This window comes from Panthera onca, chromosome X (assembly GCF_046562875.1).
Source record: "Panthera onca isolate mPanOnc1 chromosome X, mPanOnc1 haplotype 2, whole genome shotgun sequence".
Lineage (NCBI taxonomy): Eukaryota > Metazoa > Chordata > Mammalia > Carnivora > Felidae > Panthera > Panthera onca.
The window spans coordinates 25797173-25818350 of NC_138357.1; the positions used below are offsets into that span (position 1 = coordinate 25797173).

At 35.1% G+C, this 21178-nt stretch overlaps 1 pseudogene; it reads left to right on the top strand.

Moving 5' to 3' along the window:
• The first annotated feature begins 15306 nt into the window (after positions 1-15306).
• Positions 15307-20929, top strand: LOC145714393 (small ribosomal subunit protein mS25 pseudogene; annotated as a pseudogene).
• The last annotated feature ends 249 nt before the right edge of the window (positions 20930-21178 follow it).

The window sequence follows — 21178 nt, forward strand, 5'->3', positions numbered from 1 at the left end:
TATAATAAGATATTATAGAAATGCTTATAAAAAGGAAAGGTTTATTCATCTTTCTTTTCCCTAGTATCTCGCTCTTTCTATAGCTGAAACATTTGTCATTAAGAAAATATGTAATTTCCTTAGTATTGAATTTCCAGATTTTAGCCCTCAACGTGATTGCTAGATACTCCTTGAAATCAGGTTAAAATATTCATTGTAATAAAAAAACGTCTTTAATAATTAAAAAAAAGATTATAAGTGATCTTTAAGAAAACAGAACCATGTTGGCACATTGGTTTGTTTTTTAAAAAAATACGAGATTCGAATAAACAGATCTGGCTTTTTGTCCTACCTCTGATGACACATAGCTATGTGTCCCTGAAAAAAAAAAAATCATTCTCTGTTTCTCAGTTCCTCTCTCTTTCAAATCTTACAATAAAAAATTGTCCTTCCTAATTTATGGTGTAGTTATGAGGAGATATGAATTAAAATTATTATTGTTGTTTGCTTTCCATACAAGAAAACACTATGTAAATCCAAAGAATCAGTAGACTATAAAGAATGATGCAATGAATCAAACCAAAAATCTCTGTAATGAATCTCAACAGTACCAAGAGTTATTCTTTTCCTATACAACTGATAAGAAAATCAACACCTTGTATCCTACATATCATTTTTGCATTAATAGCTCATTATAAATGCCATTCAATATTCTTTTTTATTTTTTAATATGAAATTTATTGTCAAATTGGTTTCCATACAACATCCAGTGCTCATCCCAACAGGTGCCCTCCTCAATGCCCATCACCCACTTTCCCCTCCCTCCCATACCCCATCAACCCTCAGTTTATTCTCAGTTTTTCAGAGTCTCTTATGGTTTTCCTCCTTCCCTCTCTGTAACTTTTTTTCCCCTTCTCCTTCCCCATGGTCCTCTGTTAAGTTTCTCAGGATCCACATAAGAGTGAAAACATATGGTATCTGTCTTTCTCTGTATGACTTATTTCACTGAGCATAACACTCTTCAGTTCCATCCACGTTGCTACAAAAGGCCATATTTCATTCTTTCTCATTGCCATGTCGTATTCCATTGTATATATAAACCACAACCTCTTTATCCATTCATCAGTTGATGAACATTTAGGCTCTTTTCATAATTTGGCTATTGTTGAAAGTGCTGCTATAAACATTGGGGTACAAGTGCCCCTACGCATCAGCACTCCTATATCCCTTGCGTAAATTCCTAGCAGTGCTATTGCTGGGTCATAGGGTAGATGTATTTTTAATTTTTTGAGGAACCTCCACACTGTTTTCCAGAGTGGCTGCACCAGTTTGCATTCCCACCAACAATGCAAAAGAGATCCTCTTTCTCTGCATCCTCGCCAACATCTGTTGTTGCCTGAGTTGTTAATGTTAGCCATTCTGACAGGTGTAAGGTGGTATCTCATTGTGGTTTTGATTTGTATTTCCCTGATGATGAGTGATGTGGAGCATTTTTTCATGTGTCAGTTGGCCATCTAGATGTCTTCCTTGGAGAAGTGTCTATTCATGTCTTTTGCCATTTCTTCACTGGATTATTTGTGTTTTGGGTGTTGAGTTTGATAAGTTCTTTATAGATTTTGGATATTAACCCTTTATCTGATATGTCATTTCCAAATATCTTCTCCAATTCCATTGGTTGCCTTTTAGTTTTGTTAACTGTTTCCTTTGCTATGCAGAAGCATTTTATCTTGATGAGGTCCCAGTAGTTCATTTTTTTCTTTTCTTTCCCTTGCCTCCAGAGACATGTATAGTGAGAATTTGCTGTGGCCGAGGTCAAAGAGGTTGTTGACTGTTTTCTCCTCTAGGATTTTGATAATTTCCTGTCTCACATTTTGGCCTTTCATCCATTATGAATTCATTTTTGTGTATGGTGTAAGAAGAAGGTCCAGTTTCATTCTTCTCCATGTCGTTGCCCAGTTTTCCCAGCACTCTTTGCTGAAGAGACTGCCTTTATTCCATTGGATATTCTTCTCTGCTTTGTCGAGGATTAGTTGGCCATACATTTGTGGGTCCATTTCTGGGTTCTTTATCCTGTTCCATTGATCTATGTGTCTGTTTCTGTGCCAGAACCATACTGTCTAGATGACAACAGCTTTGTGATACAGCTTAAAGTCTGTAATTGTGATGCCTCCAGCTCTGGTTTTCTTTTTCAATATTATTTTGGCTATTCAGGGTCTTTTCTGGTTCCATACAAATTTTAGGATTGTTTATTCTAGCTCTGTGAAGAATGCTGGTGGTATTTTGATAAGCATTGCATTGAATGTGTAGATTACTTCGGATAGTACAGACATTTTAACAGTATTTGCTCTTCCAATCCATGAGCATGGAATGTTTTTCCATTTCTTTGTGTCTTCTTCAATTTCTTTCACAAAGTTTTTATAGTTTTCAGGATACAGATCTTTTACCTCTTTAGTTAGGTTCATTCCTAGATATCTTATGATTTTGGGTACAATTATAAATAGGTTCAATTACTTGCTTTCTCTTTCTGATGATTCATTAATGGTGTATATAAATACAACCTATTTCTGCACGTTGATTTTATACCCTGCGACTTTGCTGAATTTGTTTGGGTTTCCCATGTAGAGTATCACATCATCTGCAAAAAAGTGAAAGTTTGACTTCTGCTTTGCCAATTTGTATGTCTTTTGTTTGATTTCTGAGTCTAGGAATTCCAATACTATGTTGAGCACCAGTGGTGACAGTTGACATCCCTGTGTGTTCCTGATCTTAGGGAGAAAGATTTCAGCTATTTCCTATTGAGGATGATATTAGCTGTGGGTCTTTCATACATGGCTTTTATGATGCCGAGGTATGTTCTTTATATCCCTACTTTCTTATGGGTTTTTATCAAGAAAGGATGCTGTATTTTGTCAAATGCTTTTTCTGCATCTATTGAAAAGATCATGTAGTTCTTATCCTTTCTTGTATTAATGTGGTGTATCACATAGATTGATTTGCGAATATTGAACCAACTCTGCATCTGAGAAATAAATCCCACTTGATCATGATGAATAATTCTTTTAAAGTACTATTGAATTTGATTTGCTAGTATCTTGTTGAGAATTTTTGCATCCAGATTCATCATGGATCTTACTTATAATTCTCTTTTTAAGTGGGGACGTTGGTTTTGGAATCAAGGTAGTGCTGGGTTCATAGAATGAGTTTGGAAGCTTTCCTTCCATTTCTATTTTTTGGAACAGTTTGAGAAGAATAGGTATTAACTCTTCTTTAAATGTCTGCTAGAATTCCCCTGGGAAGTGATCTGGCCCAGGACTCATTTGTTGAGAGATTTTTGCGACTGATTCAATTTCTTTGCTGGTTATCAGCTTGTTCAAATTTTCTATTTATTCCTGTTTCAGTTTTGTTGTATGTGAGTTTCTAGGAATTTGTCCTTTTCTTCCAGATTATCCAGTTTGTTGGCATATAATTTTTCATAGTATTCCCTTATAATTGTTTGTATTTTAGTGGTGTAGGTTATGATCTCTCCTCTTTATTTGTGTTTTTATCTATTTGGGTCCTCTCTCTTTTCTTTTTGACAAGTCTGGCTAGGGGATTATTAATTTTGCTTATTATTTCAGAAAACCAGCATTTAGTTTCATTTATCTGTTCTATTTTTGCTTGTTTCTATATTGTTTATTTCTGTTCTAATCTTTATTATTTCTCTTCTTCTCCTAGGTATGGGCTTTATTTGCTGTTCCTTTCCTAGCTCCTTTAAGTATAAGGTTAGGTTGTGAATTTGGATTTCTTGCTTCTTGATATAAGCCTGAATTGCAATGTACTTTCCTCTTAAGACTGCCTTTGCTGCATCCTAAAGGGTTTGTACTGTCATGTTTTCATTTTCATTTGTTTCCATGTATTTTTTTTTTAATTTCCTCTTTAATTTCCTGGTTAACCCATTCATTCTTTAGTAGGATGTTTTTAACCTCCATGTATTTGATGGCTTTCCAAATTTTTTCTTGTGGTTGATTTCAAGTTTCATAGTGTTCTGGTCTGAATATATGCATAACATGATTTCAATCATTTTGTACATGTTGAGGGATGATTTGTGACTCAGAATGTGGTTTATTCTGGAGAATGTTTCATGTGCACCCGAGAAGAATATGTATACTGCTTCTTTAGGATTAAATGTTCTGAATATATCTGTTAAGTCCATCCTTTCCAGTGTGTCATTCAAAGCCATTGTTTCCTTGTTGGTTTTCTGCTTTGATTATCTGTCCATTGCTTTAAGTGGGATATTAAAGTTTCCCACTATTATGGTATTATTATCAGTTTATTTATGTTTGTGACTAGTTGATTTATATATTTGGGTGCTTTCAATTGGGGGTATATATATTTATAATTGTTACATCTTCTTGATGGATAGACCCCTTAATTATGATATAATGCCCTTCTTCATCTCTTGTTACAGTCTTTGTTTTAAAATCTAGTTTGTCTGACATAATTATGGCTACTCCAGCTTTCTCTTGACCTCCGTTAGCATGGTGGGTGGTTCTCCATCCCCTCACTTTCAGTCTGTAGGTTTCTTTAAGTCTAAAATGAGTCCCTTGTAGTCAGTATATAGATGGATCTTGGTGTTTTTTTTTAATCCATTCTGATACGCTGTGTCTTTTGATTGGAACATTTCATCCATTTATACTCAGAGTGATTATTGAAAGGTATGAATTTAGTGCCATTGTGTTACCTGTAGAGTTGGAGTTTCTGGTGATGTTCGCTGGTCCTTTGTAGCCTTTGCTGCTTTGGTCTTCTTTTTTTTTCTCCAGTCAGAGAGACTCCCTTAACATTTTTTTGCAGGGCTGATTTAGTGGTCATGAACTCCTTTAGCTTATGTTTCTCTGGGAAACTCATTATATCTCCTTCTATTCTGAATGACAGCCTTGCTAGGTAAAGGAGTCTTGGTTGCATCTTTTTCTTATTCAGCAAATTGAATATTTCCTGCCACCCCCTTCTGGACAGCCAAGTTTCAGGGGACTTATCTGCTACTAAACTTATGTGTCTACCCTTGTAGGTTAAGGACCTTTTTTTCCTAGCTGCTTTCAGAATTCTCTTTACCTTTGTATTTTGCCAGTTTCACTATGACATGTTGTGGTGACCTGTTCATGTTGATTTTGAAGGGAGTTCTCTGTGCCTTTTGGACTCGGATGCCTGTTTCCTTCCCCAGATTAGGCAAGTTCTCACCTTTAATTTGTTCAAACAAACCCTCTCCCCCTTTTTCTTGCTTTTCTTCTAAGACACCTATGATACAGATATTGTTTGGTTTCATAGAATAACTTAGTTCTCTAAGACCCCCTCACGATCTAGTAATTTCCTTTCATTATTTTTTTCAGCTTCATTATTTTCCATCATTTTATCTTCTATTTCACGTGTTTTCTCCTCTGTTTCCTCAGTCCTGTCTATCACTGTATCCAGTTTATTTTGCATCTCAGTTATATCATTTTTAAATTCATCATGACTACTTCTTAGGTGTTGGATCTCTGCAGCAATGGTTTCTTTGATGTCTTCTATGTTTTTTTCAAGCCCAGATAGTATTCTTATGACTGTTGTTATAAATTCTTATTCAGATATATTCCTTAAATATGCTTTGAGCAAGTCCCTGGCTGTAATTTCATCTTGACCTTTCTTTTGGGGAGAATTCCTCTGTCTTGTTATTTTGGCTAAGTTTCTGTCTTTTGTGTGTTCTAAAACTTATGTTTCCTGCACCTGAGAATACTTCTGTATTAAAAAGGGGTCTTACACTGTCCAAGCCCTGGCACTCCAGGAAGTGTTTCTGGTGTCTGCTTTGCATTTTGGCTGCTCTTTCCCACTGGTTACTCCTCTGCAGAACTCCTCATTGCTTGCAGTGCTGGAGTGCTTGGACCTTTAATTAGGTGTGCTTTGATTTGTTTGTTGAAGTAACCCTGAAAAATAAGGTGGGGAAGCCTAATCATATAAAAAGAGAAATGGAAAGGGAACAACAAAAAATAAAACAGAGAATCAAACAATTATAAAGAATATTCCAAGGAAAAAGAAAGGAAAAGAAAAAAGAAAAAAAAGGCAGAAGAAAAAAGAAAGGAAAAGAATAATAAAACATGATTTAAAAAAAAAAGACAGAAAAGGAAATGACAAAAAACAAATATGAAACTATCAGTCTGATTCCAAAAGAACAAAAAAAGAAAAAAAAGAAAAACAATTGTCTGTTGTCTGGTGGGTGCTGGCTGTGCTGGTCTGGAGGACAGGCCAGCTGCATTGGCTCAGAGTCAGTATTTCTCCAGTTAATAAGCAGTTGCCAGGCACAGAGGGGCAGGGTTTGGTGTAAACGGGTCCTTCCTCCACTGGAGGTTGCTGTATTGCTCTCTGGGATCCCACCATGTTGGTGTTTGGTGGGAAAATGCCACCTCCCCAATCTCTTTTCCCCAAACTGGAGATCTCAACACCCCCCTGTTTAGGCAGCTCTCACAGAATAGGGAGGGCAGTCAGCTTTCCCTGCACCACAACTCTTGAGCATTTTTTTTCTTTGGCACACAGTTGGTATTCCAAACCCAAAGTCTTAAAGGACCCAGCACAACATGGACTGCTCCCTTCCTCTGGAGTACAGCCTATCCAACCTGCTGATGAAAGGCCTTTGGCTGGCATCTGCAGGGTCTTTTGTCCTTGGGGAGGCAATAAACCCTCTTCCAAAAGCACTCCAGGAAGGGGACTGTTCTCTTCCAGTGCACCTCAAAGATCTCTACACCATGCTATGCACTCTGGAGCCAGCTCCCTCCTCCCCAGGAGCACATGCACAGCTCTGCTATGGAGAAATTTGCTCACTTCCAAAACCTCAGAGTTTGAGCTCCAAATGTTGCTTGCAAAAAAGAAATGGGACACTCAGTAAGTCTTAATCCCCAGTACATGGTCCAGATAAGTTTTCCTCTTGTGCTTACTTGATGCCACACTATCTTAACACATCTCTTTTTCTCTCCCTTTGGTCTCTCCACAGAAAAGTTTCCCTTCCCTCTGTGGTCTCACACTTTGCACTTGCCAAGTTGTCTTCCTCCAACTGTGGAGATCCTTCTACCACTCCACAGATAGATTTCCTGGGAGTTCCAAGTAATTTGACCTCAATACATCTGTGATTGAGGGATGAGGAAAGTCCAGAGTACTACTTCTCTGCCATCTTAATTCCTTCCCAACTATGTCACTTTTAAAAGACATTGTCATGATGAGCGCTGGGTGATGTATGGAATTGTTGAATCACTATATTGTATATGTGAAACTAATATAACACCGTATGTTAGCTATACTGGAATTAAAGTGTAAAAAAATTTAAAAGGCACTTCTCCCCAACATTAACTGTGTCGTCTGACCAGTGAAAGAAGATGAACTATTTTTATTGTGGACCTTCCACTATGTGAATGCAGTCTAATACTTCACTATTTTCTATTTTATGTTTATCTATTTATTTTGAGAGAGAGAGAGAGAGAGAGTTAGAGGTAGGGAGAGAAAGAGAGAGAGGAGAGAGAGAGAGAGAAAGAGAGAGAGAGAGAAAGAGAGAATTCCAAGCAGGCTCTGCTTAGAGCCCAATGTGGGGCTCAAACTCATGAACCATGAGATCATGACCTATGCAAAAATCAAGAGTCAGATGCTGAACTGACTGAGCCACCCAGGTGCCCCTTACTATTTTCAAAGCAACAATACATGCTTCCTGCATTCACTCTGAGTCTATATAAACATATATTTTACATAAGCGGCTCCTAAAGAATTTCATCATTCTCCTATACTTTTGCAGTTAATTTTTACAACCTAGTAGAATCCATCACTATAGTTTTGATTTATCATTTTAGCCTGTCAGATTTTTCTATTGAATCTTAGCTGTATATTTGTATTCTGTCAAGCTATGTCATCCACAAATTTTATAAGCTTATCTACATTCTTTGTCTTAATTACAATTTCGGTAAAATGGAAATGATTAAGTCCAATATCCGAGTCCTATAGTTCTCCACTAGAGATGACCCTCCAGATACAAATTCTATCTACTTCACATTTTTCTACATTATAATTCCATTCGATTTATGTATAATAAATCACTACAGAACAACTATTATTTATAAAACAACATGATGGCCAGAATATTATATAAGGATAGTATATAAGGTTTTCTACAAAAGATGCCTGAAATCCTAGTTCATTATGGCTGTGGAAACTTCTTAATCTAACAATAATGGCATATTTAATCGGATTTATATCATAAGACCCTAAACGCTATCACTTGAAAATCTTGGATCTTCAGTTCAGTATTACCATCAGCATATGCCACATTTACATATAGTACATGTTCTGAGGTAAGATGACACATAATTTAGTAAGGCTTAATTGATTTAGGTATATTTTATCCTTTTTTTCCATGTCAGGATCATTATACTTTAGTGAAGGAGTGCAAAAAAAAGTCAATAGAACTCAGGAAGGAGAGTGAAAGTATAAAGATGAAAAATTACCTATTGTGTTATGTTTTCTAGGATTTGCCCTGAGTAGCAGAGTCAAACCAAAAGTAAAAATGGGACTAATAGATATCTATCAAAGAGAGGTCCTTTGCTTGAAAACAGACTTTTAAATGTAATGGAGTCAATTAAAGTATCTGGTGAAATATATCTCAAAGGATGTATATTTCAGAAAGCCTCCTTTAAGTACCATTTTCATAAGAGTAAAGGTTGTCCTCTGCAATGTTGAACTTTGTGGGGTTTTTTTTGAGAGAGAAGAGAGAGCACAAGCAGGGGAGGGGCAGAGAAAGAGAGAGGGAGACACAGAACCCGAAGCAGGATCCAGTCTCTGAGCTGTCAGCTCAGAGCCCAACGCAGGACTCAAACTCACAAACTGTGAGATCATGACCTGAGCCAAAGTCACACCTGGAACTGACTGAGCCACCCAGGTGCCCCAGAATTTGGTGTTTTATAGAGGCTTTATGGCATGGTCTTAGTTACATTTTTTTTTAACTTAATGTCACTTAAACACTACTGCACATCTGCTAATGGAAAAAAATGGTTTTAGAAAGCACTAGGGAATTAGGAAACTATATTAAAGAGGAAGATGTTTATTTCAGTAGAGCTTACCACTTTGGTTTAGGTATAGTGTTTAAAATATTTGTCAACAGATGTAGAAAAAGCATTTGACAAAATTCAAAAGATATTCATGATAAAAACTCTTATCAAATTAGGCATAAAAGGAAACTATTTCAACATAATAAAGGCTATATATGACAAGCCAATAGCTAACATTATACTCAATGATGAAGGGTTGAAAGCTTTTCCTCTAAGATCAGGAATAAGACACGGGTGCTCACTATCACCACCTTATTCAACATAGTACTAGAAGTTCTCTATTTGCAGATGATATGATTTTATATGTAGAAAAACCTATTGGATCTAACAAATGAATTGAGTAAAGTTTCTGGATATAAAATTAACATACAAAAGTTAGAAGTGTTTCTATACACTTACAATGAATTTTTTAAAAAAGAGATAAATTGACACCTTTTACAATAGCATCAAAAACAATAAAATGCTCAGGAATACATTTAACTAAGCAGATGAAAGATTTCTACTTTGAAAGCCACAAGACACTGATGAAAGAAATAAAAAATACACAAATGGAGAGGTATCCTGACTTCTTGGATTGGAAGAATTAATATTGTCAAAATGTCAATACTACCAAAAGCCATTCAAAGATTCAACTTAATCCCTATCAAAATTCCAATGGCATATTTTACAGATGTAGAAAAAACTCTTAAAATTTAAATTTTTTAACATTTATTTATTTTTGAGAGACAGAGAACGAGCAGGGGAGGGACAGAAAGAGAGGGAGAGACAATATGAAGCAGGCTCCAGGCTCTGAGCTGTCAGCACAGAGCCCAATGCAGGGCTTGAACCCACGAATCACAAGATCAGGACCTAGGCTGAAGTCAGACGCTTAACTGACTGGGCCACCCAGGAGCCCCTAAAAAACTCTTAAAATTTATATGGAACCACAAAAATGTCCAAATAACCAAATAAATCCTCATAAAGAATGAAGTAGGAGGCACCACGGTTCCTGATTTCAAGCTATACTGTAAACCTATAGTCATCAAAATAGTATGGCACTGGCATAAAAACAGACATACCAAACAGAATTGAGAACCCAGAGAAATAAACCCAAGCATGTAAACCAACTAACATTTGGCAACAGAGCCAATAATACTCTATGAAGAAAAAATATTTTCAATAAATTGTGCTGGGATAACTGGATATTCATATGTAAAAGAATGAAGCTCAGCCCACATCTTATACTACTCACAAAAATTAACTGAAAATGGATTAAAGACTTAAATGTAGTACCTGAAACCATGAAACTCCTAGAAGAAAACAGGAAAAAAGTTTTTTGACACAGGTTTTGGTAATGCTTTTTTGGATATGACACCTAAAGCACAAGCAACAAAATAAAAAATAAACAAGTGGGGCCACATCAAACTAGAAAGCTTCTGCACAGCAAAAGAAACATATCAACAAAGTGAAAAGACAACCTATGGAATGGGAAAAAATGTTTTCAAATGATATATGTGATAAATGGTTAATGTCCAAAGAATATAAAGAACTCATACAATTCAGAAAAAACTCATACATTAGCAGAAAAAAAGAAGAAATGACAGAAAGAAAAAAGAAAGAAAAACAACAAATAACTCAATCAAAACATGGGCAAAGGACCTAAATAGACATTTATTCAAACAAGAGATGTGAAAAGGCAACAGGTATGTGTACTAGTCATTAGGGAAACACAAAAAAAAAAACCATAATGAAATATCACCTCACATTTTAGAATGGTCATCATCAAGACAAGAGATAAATGCTAGCGTAGATGTGGAGAAAAAGGAATCCTTGTGCACTGTTTGTGAGATTGTAAAATGGAAAATAGTTTAGTAGATCCTGAAAAAATGAAAAACAGAACTACCGTATGATTCAGCAATTCCACTTTTGGGCATCCTAAGGAAATGAAAACACTAACTTGAAAAGATTGTTGTACCCCTACATTCACAGCAGCATTATTTACAATAGCAAAGACATTGAAACAATGTAAGTGTCTATCAGTGGATGAAAGGATAAAGAAGTCATGGCATATATATACAATGGAATACTATTCAGCCTTAAAAAACTAAAACATCCTATCATTTGTAACAACATGGATAGACTTCCAAGGCATTATGTTAAGTGAAATAATTCAGACAGAGAAAGATAATAAATATTGTATGATCTCACTTATGTGTGGAATATAAAAAAATGAAACTCATAAAAAAAGAGATCAGGCTTGTGGTCACTAGAGGTGGAATGTGAGGGGTGGATATTGGAGGAAGGTGGTCAAAAGATATAAACTTGCAGTTACAAGATAAGGCCTAGGGATAGAATGTACAATATGATGACTATAGCTAACACTGCTGTATGATATATAAGAAAATTAAGGGAGTAATTCCTATGAGTTCTCCTCATAAGGATACATTTTATCTTTTTTCTTTTTTGTTTCTTTTCTTTTTATTTTATCTATATGAGAAGATGGATGTTAGCTGAATCTATTGTGGTAATCGTTCACAACATACGTAAATCAAATCATCATGCTATATTCCTTAAACTTATACAGTGACATATGTCAATCATTTCTCAATAAAACTGGAAAAATAGGAAGAGAAAAACCTAAAAACTTCAGAAGAAATATATATTTGTCAATTGCTTGACAATAAATCGAATGGAGAATGTTCCCAAATTTATAGGTAACAAAAAGAACCAAACTTTATCTTTTTCACTCTCCTCTAAAAATCCTGGCTCAGCTCTTTGCCATTCCTAATTAGTTTTATGATAAAAAATAGAATCCGAAACTGTTGTAGTGGCAGAAAATTTACTTTTATGCTTGAATTTTCACCTCTAAAGACTATGAAAGTAAAACAACAGATCTGTCATTTTTATTGCTCTGGCTATACCTTCTATTTCCAGGATTGTTTCCCAGATGGGAGTTTAGTGCCAACCCAGATTACACCCACTTTCCATGTAGTGTGTAAGAAGGAGTCCCTTTATTGAGAAGTGAGAAACCCAGGTTCTACCTCCTCAGGTCGTGAGGCCATACCACTGAAGAACTTTAAGCAAAACATCAACAGAAATAAATCTTCGCTTACCTGAATGCAAGAAGGAGCCTCCACTTGTGATCTTTGCAGACTTTTCAAGATCTATGTTGAAAATACCTTTGACACAGGTCTTACTTTAAAAATGAAACAATTACTATGAAAGTTCTATATTCAAAATATGTGCAAAACAATGTTAAGATTTAAAACTTATATGTAGTGTTTAGTATATGTCCAGCTATGTGTTAAAGACTGCACATATGTTAACTCCTTTAATTCTCACAAGAATTCTATTATCAGTACCTTATCATAGACAAGGAATGTGGGACATAGAAAAGTTATTTAACTTGCCCAGGGTCACATGGTCTGTAAGTGGCAAAGTCGAGCTATAAATTAAAGCTAAATGACTTTAGACCCCATGTTCTAAAACCACTAAACTATATTGCCCTTCACGTATGGCCTCAAAAACCATTTGGCTTGATTAAAACCAATCACTAAAATATTGGTGACCATTAAATAGTTGTAACATAATTGCTGATGCAAGTAGAATTGGAACTTGCTATGTTAGGTGATAGTCATAGGAAAACTGATGTTTTTGTGTTGCTTTCTGTCTTGACAGTAGAAGATATATTTTATATGTATATATATATATATATATATATATATATATATATGTATATATTTGCACTTGGCTTCATTTACATATACAATGTCACTTCGTTTCTTTCTATATGTAGGCCGTGTCCCTGAAAATATTTTCTATATATAAAAAGAGGCCAAGTGACATTGTAAAATCTAACAGGAGAAGGCCAGATCAGGTTGGCCAAATTCTTGAGTATATAAAGAGAAGGTGGCAACTCAATTATTATTAAAAAATGTTAGGATTGGCGTTTAATACATATGTGTGACTGTAGAGAGACATTTTTAAAATTAGATGATTTCCTCATAAAATCTCATTGATAACACTTTTATGTCAGAAGGCTCATGTCTATGCATAGGCATTCTATTTCTTTGAAATTTGCTAAGTATGTACGTATGCTTATCCACTTTTAAAAATTGAATTATATTTGATACATAATATTATATAAGCTTAAGGTGTACTACATGTTCATTTGATACATTTATATATTGCAATATGATTGCCACTATTGTCATTAGCTAACACCTCTATCATGTCACATAATTATCATTTCTTTTTTGTGACCATAATAATTACAATCTAAGTATCTTATCAAGTTTGATATTCATAATACAGTATTGTTGTCTATAATCACTATACTATGCATTAGATCTCTAGGACTTATTTATCTACTAGTTGCAAGTCTATACTCTTAAACATCTCTCCTATTCCCCCACCTACCCTTGGCCTCTGGTAACCACCATTTTACTGTTTTTTTTTTTTAATACACCCTTTTTAGATTCCACATGTAAGTAAGTTCAAACAATGTTGTCTTTCTCTGACTTATTTCACTTCTTCTTAAGCATAGTTATGGGTCTCAGAGAAAAAGTACAATTGGTAATAGTGGCTGTCATATCTCTGGAAAAAAATAGTTTCCATTCAAACTCCTAACTGGTAGCAATTTCTAGTCTTGTGGTCATAGTGTTCAAAGATGAATCAGATTCTGGGGAGTATATAGTACAAAGTCCACCCATTTCAATGACAGTAAATACCACATTATTGTGTTAACACAACTGCTACATAATATTCCGTTTTAATTATTGTCTACAAGAATCAATCAAACTATTGAACAGGATATGACTGATTTTCCAAAGTTACAAAGCCTATGAAACACAAGTCTGAATGGATCTGAAATCTCTTCATTTTGGCTTCATGTTAATTCTTTTTGACTGCCATTGCCCGGATTGAGCTTCTTTCTAGCATTATTTAGGTAATTAGTGCCTATCTCCTTTTAATAATAGTTTATTCAATAAGCAATGAGATTGTATTTCAAGGGTACTTTTAAAACCATACTTTAGTGTCTTGATTGAAAATTAAATGCTCATGTTAGTAAAATGACTTGTTTATTGTTCTTTCTTTACTATTATATAAATGAAAGGCATGGCCAATTAGCAAAACATATTTAAATATGATGGTTTAGTGCACCTTCTACATCCATAAAAAAGCAAGACTGGTGGGTTGTGTTCTTACAAACACACACACACACACACACACACACACCCCAAACAAAATAATTTAGAAAAAAAATGGAAGACTATGGCTCATCACTGATTAACTAAAGTGTACTGTGGCAAAGTAATACCTTAACACTTTAAAACATATCTTCAATGACATAAAATCACACTGATGCAGGAAACAGAAACAAAATTAACACATTGCAAGCTTTGATTGACAGATTCTGTCATTTTTATTGTCTACTATATACATATCAGTAGAAATACATGTCAGTATCCTAATAAAGAGATTCACTTTCTTCCCAGATTATAAAATTAGACCTAGGAGGAGGACCCTCAAAATGATAATTGAATGTAAACCCCATTTTCTATTACTATATGTGTTGTATTCAGGTGAAAGTTGATATTTTCTATTATTCTATGTGTTATATTCAGGTAAAAGTTGATATTTAAGCTTAAATTATTCATTGGTTTATATATTCCAAATCCAAGCCATAAAAGTTTCTATGAATACATATGCTAATTCAGTAGTAATTCACTGTGATTGACAGTGCTTAGAGATTCCAGAAATGGTTGACCTAAACGTGGTCTTTATTTGTCTTAATGAATATATGGAAAACACACAGTCCAATATGTAATATACCAAATGTTGACTTCTTGTTGAGACCCCTCTCCCATTTACTTGGGTTGTCAAATTGCCACATTTTTTACGCAGAACTGAGAATAAAAGAGTTCCTGACATTTCTAGAAGATACATGAAAAGTTTGTAAGTGTGCCATTGATTAAGAAGTTTACAGAGCTGAACTGGTCTTTAAAAAATATCTGATCTACAATTATGAAAGTAAATTGTATAAGCCAGTCTATGACTATAGAGTATCTAAGCCACACTCAATTAAATGCTCAGCAAAGCACAGAAACATCTGCTCAGCACATGTTTAATTCACTAGTAATTTCTTAGTCAAAAAGGAAAAAAGTGGCTGCCTGCCACCGGAGGCATCTCCTCTGCATCTGTGCAGGAAGTGGAAACTAGCGGTGAAGCAAAGCGGTGTGAGGTCCGCTGGGTCAGCTGCGTCTGCTGTTCTGGGTCTCTCCTTGCTGCTAGATCCGCGGCTCGACACCTCCAGCGCCATGCCCAGGAAGGGCTGCTTCCGGATCCACTGCACCCTGCAGTACCTGAGCCAGGTAGCACAGTGTTCAAAGTTAGTGAAGGTCATGACTGTGAACTACAAGACGCATGGGGAGCTGGGCGAGGAGGCCAGGAAATTTGTGTTTTTCAACATATCTCAAAACCAGTACAAAAACCCTTGAGTGCAGATCATGGTGTTTAAGAACATAAGACTGTCCCCCTTCCTGCAGTTCTATCTGGATTCCGGGTAGCAGGTCCTCGTGGATGTGAAGACCAAGGGTAATAAGGATATCATGGAGCATATCAAAAAATATTGGGGAAGAACAAAGAAACCCTTGATAAAGAGGAACAGAAAAAGCAGCTTTCTCACCCGACTCACTTTGGCCCCTGAAAGTACTGCCTGGGGGCCTACATCTGTGAGGTGGAAGGGCAGGTCCCCTTCCTGGACCTGGTGCCCCTACATAAGGAGATGACAGAGAAATACAAAACAACACTGAAAGCCAGAGCCCAGGTCTCAGAATACACTCAGGGAAGTCCCTGGTTCTGTCCCTGGAGGAACACTGAAAATGTCTTTGCCATAAGAGGGCCCCCCTCATACACTTGTGTGAAAGGACATGGGAGGGTAGGTGGAGTATCTGCAGTGGAGCAAGTAGATGAATATCCTATCCATCAGGTCAATAAAATGCCTCTTGGTCTCAAAAAAAAAAAAAAAAAAAAAAAAAAAGGAAAGAAAGAAAGGAAAAAAAGAAAATAAGTATGACATCATATCGGTTTCAGTATTTATTAAAATTTTTATTTCTTTCTTGTCTAACTTAAATACTTAGGAGACAAAAATCAAATCAGTTGAAACCAATACTAAGGTTGTAAGACATGTTATTTTTAAAAAGTCTGTTATTTAATCTACTTATGTGAGTGAATCAGAATTTTCTTTCTTTAACCTAAACAAATAGAGAAGTAAATTGGATGCTTGAGGCATGAAAACAGCCTAATTATTCTCACCAAATGTATTTAGAATTAGTGTTTATATATAATAGATTTGTAATTATATAAATTTTTATATTTTATATTTTATTTATATTTGTTTTTAACTCTACATAGTTATATATAACTATATATTTTATTTATAAAATTTAAATTTTATTTCTATTTCTGTTATATATATATATTAATTTCCCTCCCTGATCACATCTCCTTCTACTCTTCCCCCTTATTTATTCAGGCCACATGGCCTTCATGTTATCATAAAATACATTAGCATATCATAGCCTCAGAATCTGTAAACTCACTGTTCCTTCTTCCTGGAATGCTTTTTTCCAGGAATTCTTTTTTTCTCAACTCTATTTTTCAGTGTCACCTTTCTCAGTATAACCTTGTTTGTCTGTTCTATTTAAAACTAGTAGGAAAAGTAAGATAAAAACAGAGAGGGAGGGAAACAATAAAGGACTCTTAAATACAGAGAACAAAATGAGGGTTGCTGGGGGGAAGTGGGTGGAGGGATGGGCTAAATGGGTGATGGGCTTTAAGGAGGGAAGTTGTTGGGATGAGCATTCATATATGAAATTTATGGATCACTGGGTTCTATCCTGAAACCAATACTACACTGTATGTTAACTAACTTGAATTTAAATTAAAAAATTAAAAAAGATATAATCTTTCCGAGGGCAGGGATTTTTGTTTTTTCCTGTGAGGCCAGGGATTTTTGTTTTTTCCTGTGTTGGTCATTGTCTCCTGCTGGTACCTAAAGCACTGCCTGCAACATAGTAGGTACTCACAAAAGTGTTGAACATGAGTGATAATAATGTTTGACAATGAGAGACTGAATGAATACACAAACAATGACTAGACCATATGTGAAAATAGAACCCTGACCTATAGCCTCTGTAGCCTCCACCCAGAAAGGTCAAGACTTGGTCAATAGGTCAAGACTTGGTCGATGACTGCCAGCTTAATTTTGCCTCCAATTTCAATTAAGGACCAACCAAAGAAAGCCAAATGTGTTCCCCAAACCAATCACATAGTGTGCTCTGCTTCTGGTAAGCCCATATTCAGCTTCTGTATACCAACAGCCTCAAATCACAGCATACCTGAAGCATTCCCATTTTTTCACTATAAAGTTTTCCTACTCCCTGTCTTTGAGCTTCAGCTGAACCTAGTGTATGCTGAGTGACTCCCTTGGAGACATTTTATTCACAAAGACAATATTTTTTGAAAAGTATAGAGTGTCCAATGTTAAGTTAACAACAAAGTCAAGGTGGTGAGCATCTGATTAGGTTCATTCATATGCTAAGTGACTTTACCACTGCACCAAATTTATAACATGTAAAGCATTTGCATTAGTAAAGCATTAGTAGAATTAACATCACAACATTACATGTATATTTGGTGTTGCTAGAAGGTAATTGATATGGGCAAAAGCAGATCTTATGTTGCCTACAATATTCTAAAATCCTTGAGGGGCAAGGTCATCTATCTGATTAATTGCATACCATGCACATAGTAGGTACACAATTAACATCTACTTAATGAAGAACTAATAAATTATCACATTTTCTCTATATGAAAAGAACTCCTACATGAAGTAATTGAAAGCACATTTGGTAGAATTTTTTATATCTTAAGTTGTACAACTGGGACGACACCCATTTCAAACAAATACCATTACCAAGAAGGCTATCAAACTTATTCTGATATCTAAAATTTGGCCCATTTGGGACATTGCTGTCTGTAAGTAATTCTGCCCAGATAAACAAAGTGAAAACTCTTCACAGCAAATGCACTGTATAGGATTATCTATGTAAAAGCTACTCTTATTTTGTTAAGTGTTAAATAATTATGCTAGGCCCAAAAGGGAGGCACTCATGCAAAGCTCCCTCTGTTCGCCAAAACTCAACAAAGTTTCCTTTTCTCCTGAGTGCTCTACTTTCCCAGAAATGTAACTTAGAATTGACCAATCAGAATCTGTCTGCTCAACTTAAATTACACAAACATGCGTCAAGATTCTTTGTGTACCAAAGAAGGGAAACTTTATTAGTCAATCAAATCAGATTTGCTCAGTAGAGCTTCCTTAATCCTCTGTACCTCTGTCTATAAAACACCTTCACTTATCTATCTCTTTGGAACTCCTTTCTGTTTTGTATATTGGATGCTGCCTGATTCACGAATCACTGAATAAAGCTAGTAAGATCCTAATAACATGTTGGTAAACTTTTCACAATACTGAAGAACCTAATTCTTATGTCTTAGGTCAGAATTTTATTTTATTTTTTTTTAAATCAAAGGCATTGCAAAACTGATAGAGCAAGTAGATTTTAACAGAATCTTTAAAATAAAATATCAGGGTAATGGGGTGGCTCAGCCGGTTAAGCATCTGGCTCTTGGTGACAGCGCAGAGCCTGCATGGCACTCTCTCTCCTTTCTCTCTCTCTCTCTTTCCTGTCTCTCTGCCCCTCCCCAGCTTGCATGTATGTGCTCTTTCTATGAATAAATAAACATTTCAAATAAAATATCAAGATTAAAATGTGACAAAAAACAGGAGTTTGGGTGAGAATGGCTAATGTTTTAGTCGTGTTTTAGTCGTGTTTCCATAAATGGAATCATTAGCTTAATCCATTTTTATTGTTTGAGAGGTAGGTATCTACAGCCACGTTAGTTCTGGTTTTTAGTGGCAAGTGAAAATAGACTTAAAAGCTATATCTGTGTCTGTGATAGAAAATAACTTTTCTCATCTTCCCATCACCCTGATATTTTATTTTAACGATTCTGTTCTCAAATAAATGCACGTTAAAAATAAACTCAGAATTTCTGATAGGTTTTGCTACAGGGTTCTAAATGCATCCACTAGTGAGGGGAAGGTAAACTGGCATTGTCTCAGGCCACTTGGGGAGTTTAAATGACAAACAATGGCTTTCACTTGTATTTGTGTTTGCACATTATTGGGATCAAATTGCTAGAGTTTTGTTTGACCTAAGAAAAATAAGATTGAATAGTGGAATTTACTTCTAATTATCCTATACCATGCTTTTAAAAATGTTTCTTTTTTAAAAAGCCAGTTTGTTAAGACATACTTTCTTCATTATTCAGCAGTATGGATTAGTAGCTACTTAAAATGAGATTTTGAGAAAGTAGCATGAAACAGTGGAAACAGCAGGAGGTTTAAGTCAAGCTGAAATAAACTGAATTCTGTCTCCTGTGTGCCTTGGGCAAGTTACTTAACCAATTTCTTCTCAGTTTCTTCATTTGTTGAATGGAGAGAATGCATTGTAAATTTATTGTATGCAAAATACCTAGGAAGGCAGCACACATAATATGTGCTCAATAAATTATAGTTATTTTCATTACCTTTATTTTGTGTAGTTTGCCTTAAAGGTAAAACAGCAACATGTGATAGTTACAGGAATTTAAATCATCCCAGCAAACGGCAATTACTCTTCAAATTGCCCTCATTACTTTCCTCAATCACCCAATCACCAAAATAAAGCACAACTATATTTCTCAAATAGCTTACACAAACAAAAGCATTATACAAGGAATTCTAAAACTGGGAGAGTGTTGTAGGTAAACAGCATAATAGTTTCTTCCTTTCTTCCTTTAAGTCTAAACTGCCTTTTCTCCTTTGCTACTGAGAAACTGGGATTTCTTTCTGATTCTGCAAACCTACACATTGTGAGCACAAGCAATTGATTCATTTCAATATTCATTCTTACCAACATACTAGGAACACTGACTTTAACTTAGACTTTTTATAAAAGAATATATGTGTATATATGTACTTATATACAAAAGACATTCATCAGTTGTGATAAAATGAGTATCTGTAACAAGGAAGCACAGTCAACTTTGGAATCACAACCAAGCAAAAGTATGGATTATTCTTTTGAGGCAAGTGAAGATATTCTAAAATATATCAAAGTATCTGTTAACCAGTTAGGTTTCTGTTACCTTTAAAAATTGAGCCGTCTTACATTAGAATCTGCCATATTTTATAAGATGCTCTTAATGAGCATTTTCAGAAATTAATAACTTCTATATGTATACTATAAAAATACAAAGTAAGAATAAAGCATGGTTTAAAAAATATTTCTTTGGATGGTTAGAAGATAAGAAGATCCAAATTCTGAACCTGCTGCAATTATTTTCTGGGATTTCTAATGTGAAAATCAAAACTGTTCTTTTCAAAAGGCACATGCAGTACTTCAAAGGTATTAATTATCTTAAATTTGCAAGAATTAAGAACACAGTTACATGCCAAATTGCTATCAGGTGCTTCAAACTGTCATATTGCTAACAAAAGAACTATTTTTATGATATGCATTTTTTTTTGTTTCTGCAAAGTTGTACCACTCAACAAAGGAAAAGAATCTAATAAACTTTCCTAAACTTTTACAGTTAGTATTGAAGAAGTGTGAGGAGCAATTTCATCCTCAATATCTGCATATTTAAAGTAGTTAAATATATCTGGTAAGATTTCTTGCCTTGTTTCAGTTTTTGGTGTTCCTGAAGAGGTTGTAGAAACTGGGATGCCTACTCCTTGTGACACTTTGCAGCTCTCCAGATCGTTGAATTAAACAGTTCTTGACCTGCTAATAATAATTTTTAAAAGCTCATTCACTGTAAGGGCTTGTAAGAGGTTAAAGGTCAGGTGAAAGTTCAAAGGTATTCAGTTGCTTAATCTGGTGAAAGTTTAAAAGTACTCTATTGCTTGATCTCTGCTCTTATTATTTAAATTAATAAATTTGTTTAATTTATTATTTAAAATCATTCTTATTCTTAGCTTTTAGTCCTGTACTATTGTTATTTTTGGCTTTTTAAGTTTT